Genomic DNA, 7,555 nt, shown 5'->3' on the forward strand with positions numbered 1-7,555 from the left:
CTCTCTTTGCTGTCTATCTCTGCTCTCTCTGCTCTTTCTCTCTGCTCTCTGTTCTCTGCTCTCTCTGCTCTCTCTGCTCTCTCTGCTCTCTCTGCTCTGCTCTCCCTGCTATCTCTCTCTGCTCTCTCTCAATTCAATTCAATTGACTTTATTGACATTGCAAGTTCATTATTACTTACATTGTCAAAGTATACATATCGAAAAATAAAAATCGAATATATATGTATATATATACAAAATATATATATTTATATATAAATAAATGGTGGGACCAACATTGGGACCAACACCTACTCTCTCTCTCTGCTATCTCAGGCTCTGCTCTCTTTTCTCTCTGCTCTGCTCTCTCTGCTTTCTCTCTCTGCTCTCGTCCTCTTTCTGCTCTCAGCACTCTCTGTTCTCTCTCTGCTCTCTCTGTTCTCTGCTCTCTATCTCTCTGTGTTCTCTCTCTGCTCTGCTCTCTCTGCTCTCTCTCTTCTCTCTCTCTGCCCTCTCTCTTCTCTCTCTCTGCTCTCTCGCTGTCTGCTCTCTTGCTCTCTCACTCTGCTCTCTCTGCTGTCTCTTTGCTGTCTCTGCTCTCTCTCTCTCTGCTCTCCCTCTCTGCTCTGCCATCTCTCTTCTCTCTGTTCCCTCTCTCTCCCTCTGCTCTCTGCTCTTTCTGCTCTCTGCTCTCTCTCTCTCTTTTCTCTGCTCCTCTCTCTGCTCTCTATTGCTTTCTCTGCTCTCTCTGCCCTCTGGTCTCTCTGCCCTCTGCTCTCTCTGCTCTCTGTTCTCTCCCTGCTCTCTCTCTCTACCCGCTCTGTTCTCTCTCACTCTGCTCTCTATTCTCCCTCTCTGCCCTCTCTGCTCTCTTTGCTCTCTCTCTCCCTCTGCTCTCTCTGCTGTCTATCTCTACTCTCTGCTCTCTCTCTGCGCGCTCTCTCTGCTGTCTATATCTCTGCCTCTACTCTGCTCTCCCTAGCTCTCTGCTCTCTCTCCTCTGCTCTCTCCTGCTCTCTGTTTCTCTCTCTGCTTCTCTCTCTCTCCTACCCGCTCTGTTTCTCTCACTCTGCTCTCTATTCTCCCTCTCTGCTCTCTCTGCCCTCTCTGCTCTTCTCTGCTCTCTCTCTCCCTCTGCTCTCTCTGCTCTCTGCTCTCTCTCGCTCTCTGCTCTCTCGCTCTCTGCTCTCTCGCTCTCTGCTCTCTATTGCTCTTTCTGCTCTCTCAACCTCTCTGGCTGTCTCTTTGCTGTCCTCTGCTCCTCTCTCTCTCTGCTCTCCCTCTCTGCTCTGGCCATCTCTCTTCTCTCTGTTCCCTCTCTCTCCCTCTGCTCTCTGCTCTCTCTCTCTTTTCCTCTGCTCCTCTCTCTGCTCTCTATTTGCTTTCTCTGCTCTCTCTGCCTCTCTGCTCTCTCTCTGCTCTCATCTCTCTACCCGCTCTTTCTCTCTCACTCTGCTCTCTATTCACCCTCTCTGCCTCTCTGCTCTCTCTGCTCTCTCTCTCCCTCTGCTCTCTCTCTGCTTCTATCTCTCTGCTCTCTCTTCCTCTGCTCTCTTCTCTTGCTATCTCTACTCTCTCTCTCTCTTGCGCTCTCTCTCTCCCTCTGCTCTCTCTGCTGTTATCTCTGCTCTCCTCTCTGCTCTCTGTTCTCTCTGCGCTCTCTCTCTCTGCCCTCTCTCTCTCTGCTCTCTCTCTCTTCTCTCTCTCTCTGCTCTCTCTCTCTTCTCTCTGCTGCTCTCCCTCTCTCTCTCTGCTCTCTCTCTCTGCTCTCTCTCTCTGCTCTCTCTCTCTGCTCTCTCTCTTGCTCTCTCTCTCTGCTCTCTCCCTCCCTGCTCTCTCTCGCTCTCTGCTCTCACTCTGCTCTCTCACTCTCTTTGCTTTCTCAGCCTGCTCTCTCTCTGTTCACTGCTCTCTCTTCTTCTCTTGCCCTTTCTCTCTCTGCTCTCTCTCTGCTCTCTCTGCCCTTTGCTCTCTCTGCTCTCTCTATCTCTGCTCTCACGTCTATGCTCTCTCTCTTGCTCTCTCTGCTCTCTGCACTCTCAGCTCTCTCTCTCTCACTCTGCTCTCCTCTCTCCACTCTGCTCTCTCTCTCTAAACTCTCTGCTCTCTGTTCTCCCTACTGCTCCGTCTCTGCCTCTTCTTCTCTCTCTGCCCCTCTGCTCTCCTCTGCCTCTGCTCTCTCTCCCTCTGCTCTTCTCTGCCCTCTGCTCTCTCTGCCCTTTGCTCTCTCTGTCTCTGCTCTCTCTGGCCCTCTGCTCTCTCTCTCTCTGCTCTCTCTCTCTGCTTCTCTCCAGCCTGCTCTCTCTCTCTGCTCTCTCTCTCTCTTCTCTGGCTCTCTGCTATTCTGCTCTCTTTTCTCTCTGCTCTCTTGCTCTCACTCTTCTCTTCTCACTCTCTCTTTGCTCTCTCTGCCCTTTGCTCTCTCTGGCTCTCTCTCTGCTCTCTCTGCCCTTGTGCTCTCTCTGCTCTCTCTATCTCTTGCTCTCACGCTATGGCTCTCTCTCTATGCTCTCTCTTGCTCTCTGCTCTCTTCTTCTCTGCTCTCTCTTCTCACTCTGCTCTCTCCTCTCTAACCTCTCTCTCTCTGTCTCTCTCTCTCTGCTCTCTCTGCCTCTGCTCTCTCTGCCTCTTCTCTCCTGCCCTCTCTCTCTCTCTGCCCTCTGCTCTCTCTGCCCTCCTCCTCTCTCTGCCCTCTGCTCTCTCTCACTCTCTGCTCTCCCTATCTGCTCTCTCATGCCTGCTCTCTCTCTCTGCTCTCTCTCTCTCTCTGCTCTGCTATTCTGCTCTCTTTTCTCTGCTCTCTCTGCTCTCTCTTTGCTTTCTCAGCCTGCTCTCTGCTCTCTCTCGGTCTCTCTGCTCTCTCATCTCTCTGCTCAACTCCTTGGCTCTCTCCTCGCTCTCTTATCACTCTGCTCCTCTGCTCTCTCCTCTTTGCTCTCTCTGCTCTCTCTATGCTCTCCTCTATGCTCTCTGTCTCTGCTCTCTCAGCTCTCTCTGCTCTCTTCTTTTCTCTTCTCCTCTGCTCTCACTATGCTCTCTCACTCATCTTCTTCTGCTTTCTCTCAGCCTGCTTCTCTGCTCTCCGCTGTTACGTTCCCCAGTTTTCTGTGTTGTGGTATGTTATATTTTGAGTGTGTGTTTCAGGAGATAGCTTCCTGAGTTCTCCATGGCTAATTGATAATTGGAGAGCTGACCACGCCCCCTCGTCAAGAAGCAGCTGACACTAATTACCTTTGCCACCTGAAGGAATATAAAAGCCAGTGTTCTGTTTAGGAAAAATAGATATTTTTTGGAGGGAGAGAAATCATTAAGAGAGAGAAGATTTTGGAAAGATTGGAGAGAGAGATCCTTGCTTGAGAATTTGATTGTGATAAAGTGTGTTTGTTTCTCAGAGATTTTGGTATGTACTATATAAGTTGTTGTGAGGGAGCTGATTGGTTAATGTCTTATGTGTTATAGGACGCACTGTTTTGATTATTGAAATTGTTTGTTAATAATTGTTCTGTTTCATTTGTTCCCAGGGGGAAGGAGAAGGCACTTTGGGAGTGCTTAGGCAAGAGGCCCACGGGCATACATATTACCCGTAGTATATTCATTGTCTAGGCACATAGGTAAGACCTGGGCGGACCACCCCCTGTAATTTTGGTTAGGGCACCAGGTGGGTGCTAAGATAGGTAGTAGTGGGTAGGCAGGTTAGATAAGGAAAGGGGAAGTTTTGATATTTACTTTCCTTTGCTTTGGTTCCGGCCAGCCCTTTTTCCCCATAATTACCGGCTAAGGGCAAATAAATCCCTAGTAACGGTAAAAATCTGCCTTTGCTCGTCCTTACTCTACGCCTACAGTCCATACCTCTTTACACTTCACAGGGAGTTGAGTTTGCAGCAGGGAGTTGCGTTTCCTCTTTCAGAGGCGTGGCGTAACATCTGGGCTCTTCTCAGCCTCTCTCTCTCTCTGTTCTTCATCTCTCTCCTCTTCCCTCTGCTCTCTCTATCTCGGCTCTCACGCTTATGCTCTCTCAACGCTATGCTTCTCTCACTCTCATCTTTGCTTTTCCTCAGCCTGCTTTCTGCTTCTCTCTCTCTTCTTGCTCTCGTCTTGCACTTGGTCTCTCTCCCTCTGCTCCCTCTTGCTCTCTCAGACCAACTCTCTGTCTCTCTTCTGCTTAGCTCCTCTCTGCTCTCTCTCTATGCTGTCTCTCTATGCTGTTCTTGTGTCTGCCTTCTCTCAGCTTTCCTCTGCTCCTCTCTCTGCCATTGCTGTTTCATCTCCTCTCTCACTCTTGCCCTCTCTCACTCTGCCCCTCTTCCTTCTGCCCTCTCTCAACTCTGGCCCTCTCTCACTCTTGCGCTCTCTCACCTGCCCTCTCTCTCTCTCTCTCTCTAACTCTCCTCTCACTCTGCTCCTCTCACTCTGCTCTCTCCTCTCTCTCCCCTCCTCTGCTCTCTCTGCCCTCTTTACTCTCTTGCGTCTCTCTCTCTCTGCTGCTGTCTCCTCTGCTTCTCTCTGCCCTCTCATCTTCTCTCTCTCCTCTCTCTGCCTCTATATGTTGCTCTGCACTCTCGCTCTCTGTTCTCTGCTTCTCTGCTCTATATGCTCTTCGCTGCTCTCTCTCCCTCTTTCGCTCTGCTCTCTTGCCTTGCTCTCTCGCTCTGCTCTCTCATCTCTCACCCTCGTCGCTCTCTCTGCTTCTCTCTTCCCTGCACGCTCTTGCTCTCTGCCTCTCTCTTTTCTCTGCTCTCTCTCTCTCTGCTCTCTCTTCCTGCTTTCTGCCTCTGCTCTCTCTCTCTGCTCTGCCCTCTGCTTTCTTCTCTCAGCGCTGCTCTGCTCTCATCTCTGCTTGCTCTCCTCTTCTGCTCTCTCTCTCTGCCTCTCTCCTCTCTCCTCTCTTCTCTCGTGCTTCTCCTCTCGCTCTCTCTCTCTCTCTGCCCTCTTCTCTCTGCCCTCTTCTCTCTTGTCTCTCTCTCTCTCTCTCTGCTCCTCTCCTCTGCCTGCCTCTCTCTCTGTCTGCTCTCTCAGCCTGCTCTCCTCCTCTCTGCCTGCTCTCTGCTCTCTGTCAGCCCTGCTCTCTGCTCTCGCTCTCTGCGCTCTCTCTTCTCTCTGCTTTGTCTGCTCTCTTCTCTCTCTCACAACACTCTCTGCTCCTCTGCCTCTGCTCTCTCTCCTCCGGCTTTTTTATCTTAACAGTGGTGCAGTTTGGACAATCACCATTGATGGAAGTGTTAAACCAAGAAGTGATGAAAACAACATCACTGCAGAGAGAGAGAGACTGATATACAGTGCATTCAGAAAGTATTCAGAACCCTTGACTTTTACACATTTTGTCACGTTACAGCCTTATTAATAAATTGGATTAAATAGTTTTTTCCCTCATCAATCTACACACAATAACCCATAATTACAAAGCAAAACTGTTTATTTTATGTGTGCAAATGTATATTTAAAAAAACAAAACGTAGATATCACATTTATAATTATTCAGACCCTTTACTCAGTAGTTTGTTGAAGCACCTTTGGCAGCGATTACAGCGCTTGAGTGTTCTTGGGTATGATGCTACATAGCTTGGCACACCTGTATTTGGGGAGATTCCTCCATTCTTCTCTACAGATCCCTCAAGCTCTGTCAGGTTGGATGGGAGCCGTCACTGCAACAGCTATTGTCATGTCTCTCCCAGAGATGTTCGATCAGGTTCAAGTCTGGGCTCTGGCTGGGCCACTCAAGGACATTTCAGAGACTTTGTCCCGAATCCACTCCTGCATTGTCTTTGGCTGTGTACTTTAATGATCGTTTGTCCTGTTGGAAGGTGAACCGTCACCCAGTCTGTGTATACTATTACTGGGAGGGTAGAGATTCAGAACAGAGGGAAGAGAGGAGAGAGAGGGAGGGTAGAGAGTCAGAACAGAGGGAAAGAGAGAGAGAGGGAGGGTAGAGAGTCAGAACAGAGGGAAGAGAGAGAGAGGGAGGGTAGAGAGTCAGAACAGAGGGAAAGGAGAGAGAGGGAGGGGGGAGAGTCAGAACAGAGGGAAAGAGAGAGAGAGGGTAGAGAGTCAGAACAGAGGGAAAGAGAGAGAGAGGGTAGAGAAGTCAGAACAGAGGAGAAGAGGAGAGAGAGAGGGAGGGTAGAGAGTCAGAGGCAGAAGGAAGAGAGAGAGAGAGAGAGGGAGGTAGAGAGTCAGAACAGAGGAAAGAGAGAGAGAGGGTAGAGAAGTCAGAACAGAGGGAAAGAGAGAGAGAGGGTAGAGAGTCAGAACAGAGGGAAAGAGAGAGAGAGAGGGAGGGTAGAGAGTCAGAACAGAGGGAAAGAGAGAGAGAGGGAGGGTAGAGAGTCAGAAACAGAGGGAAGAGAGAGAGAGGGAGGGTAAGAAGTCAGAACAGAGGGAAAAGAGAGAAGAGAGAGGGAGGGTAGAGAGTCAGGACAGAGGAAAGAGAGAGAGAGAGAGGGAGGGTAGAGAGTCAGAGCAGAAGGAAGAGAGAGAGAGAGAGAGAGAGAGGGAGGGTAGAGAGTCAAGAACAGAGGGAGAGAGAGAGGGAGGGTAGAGAGTCAGAACAGAGGGAAAAGAGAGAGAGAGGGAGGGTAGGAGTCAGAACAGGGAAAGAGAGAGAAGGGAGGGGAGAGAGTCAGAACAAGGGAAAGAGAGAGAGAGGAGGGTAGATAGTCAGAACAGAGGAAAGAGAGAGAGAGAGAGAGGGAGGGTAGAGAGTCAGAACAGATGAAGAGAGAGAGAGAGGAGGTAGAGAGTCAGAACAGAGGGAAGAGAGAGAGAGAGAGGGGGGTAGAGAGTCAGACAGAGGGAAAGAAAGAGAGAGAGGGAGGGTAGAGAGTCAGAACAGAGGAAAGAGAGAGAGAGGAGGGTAGAGATTCAGAACAGAGGGAAAGAGAGAGAGGGAGGGTAGAGAGTCAGAACAGGGAAAGAGAGAGAGGGAGGGGAGAGAGTCGGAACAGAGGGAAGAGAGAGAGAGGGAGTGTAGAGAGTCAGAACAGAGGGAAAGAGAGAGAGAGGGAGTGTAGAGTCAGAACAGAGGGAAAGAGAGAGAGGGAGGGTAGAGAGTCAGAAACAGAGGGAAGAGAGAGAGAGAGGGAGGGTAGAGAGTCAGAACAGAGGGAAAGAGAGGGAGGGAGGGGAGAGAGTCAGAACAGAGGAAAGAGAAGAGGATGGTAGAGAGTCAGAACAGAGGGAAAAGAGAAGAGAGAGGGAGGGTAGAGAGTCAGAACAGAGGGAAAGAGAGAGAGAGAGGAGGGTAGAGAGTCAGAGCAGAAGGAAAGGAGAGAGAGAGAGGGAGGTAGAAGAGTCAGAACAGAGGAGAGAGAGAGAGAGAGGGAGGGTAGAGAGTCAGAACAGAGGGAAAGAAAGAGAGAGAGGGAGGGTAGAGAGTCAAACAGGGAAAGAAGAGAGGGAGGGGAGAGAGTCAGACAGAGGGAAAGAAGAGAGAGAGGGAGGGTAGATAGTCAAAACAGAGGGAAAGAGAGAGAGAGGGAGTGTAGAAGTCAGAACAGATGGAAAGAGAGAGAGAGAGAGGGTAGAGAGTCAGAACAGAGGAAAGAGAGAGAGAGAGAGGGAGGGTAGAGAAGAGAACAGA

This window comes from Salvelinus sp. IW2-2015, unplaced genomic scaffold (assembly GCF_002910315.2).
Source record: "Salvelinus sp. IW2-2015 unplaced genomic scaffold, ASM291031v2 Un_scaffold1011, whole genome shotgun sequence".
Classification (NCBI taxonomy): Eukaryota; Metazoa; Chordata; class Actinopteri; order Salmoniformes; family Salmonidae; genus Salvelinus; species Salvelinus sp. IW2-2015.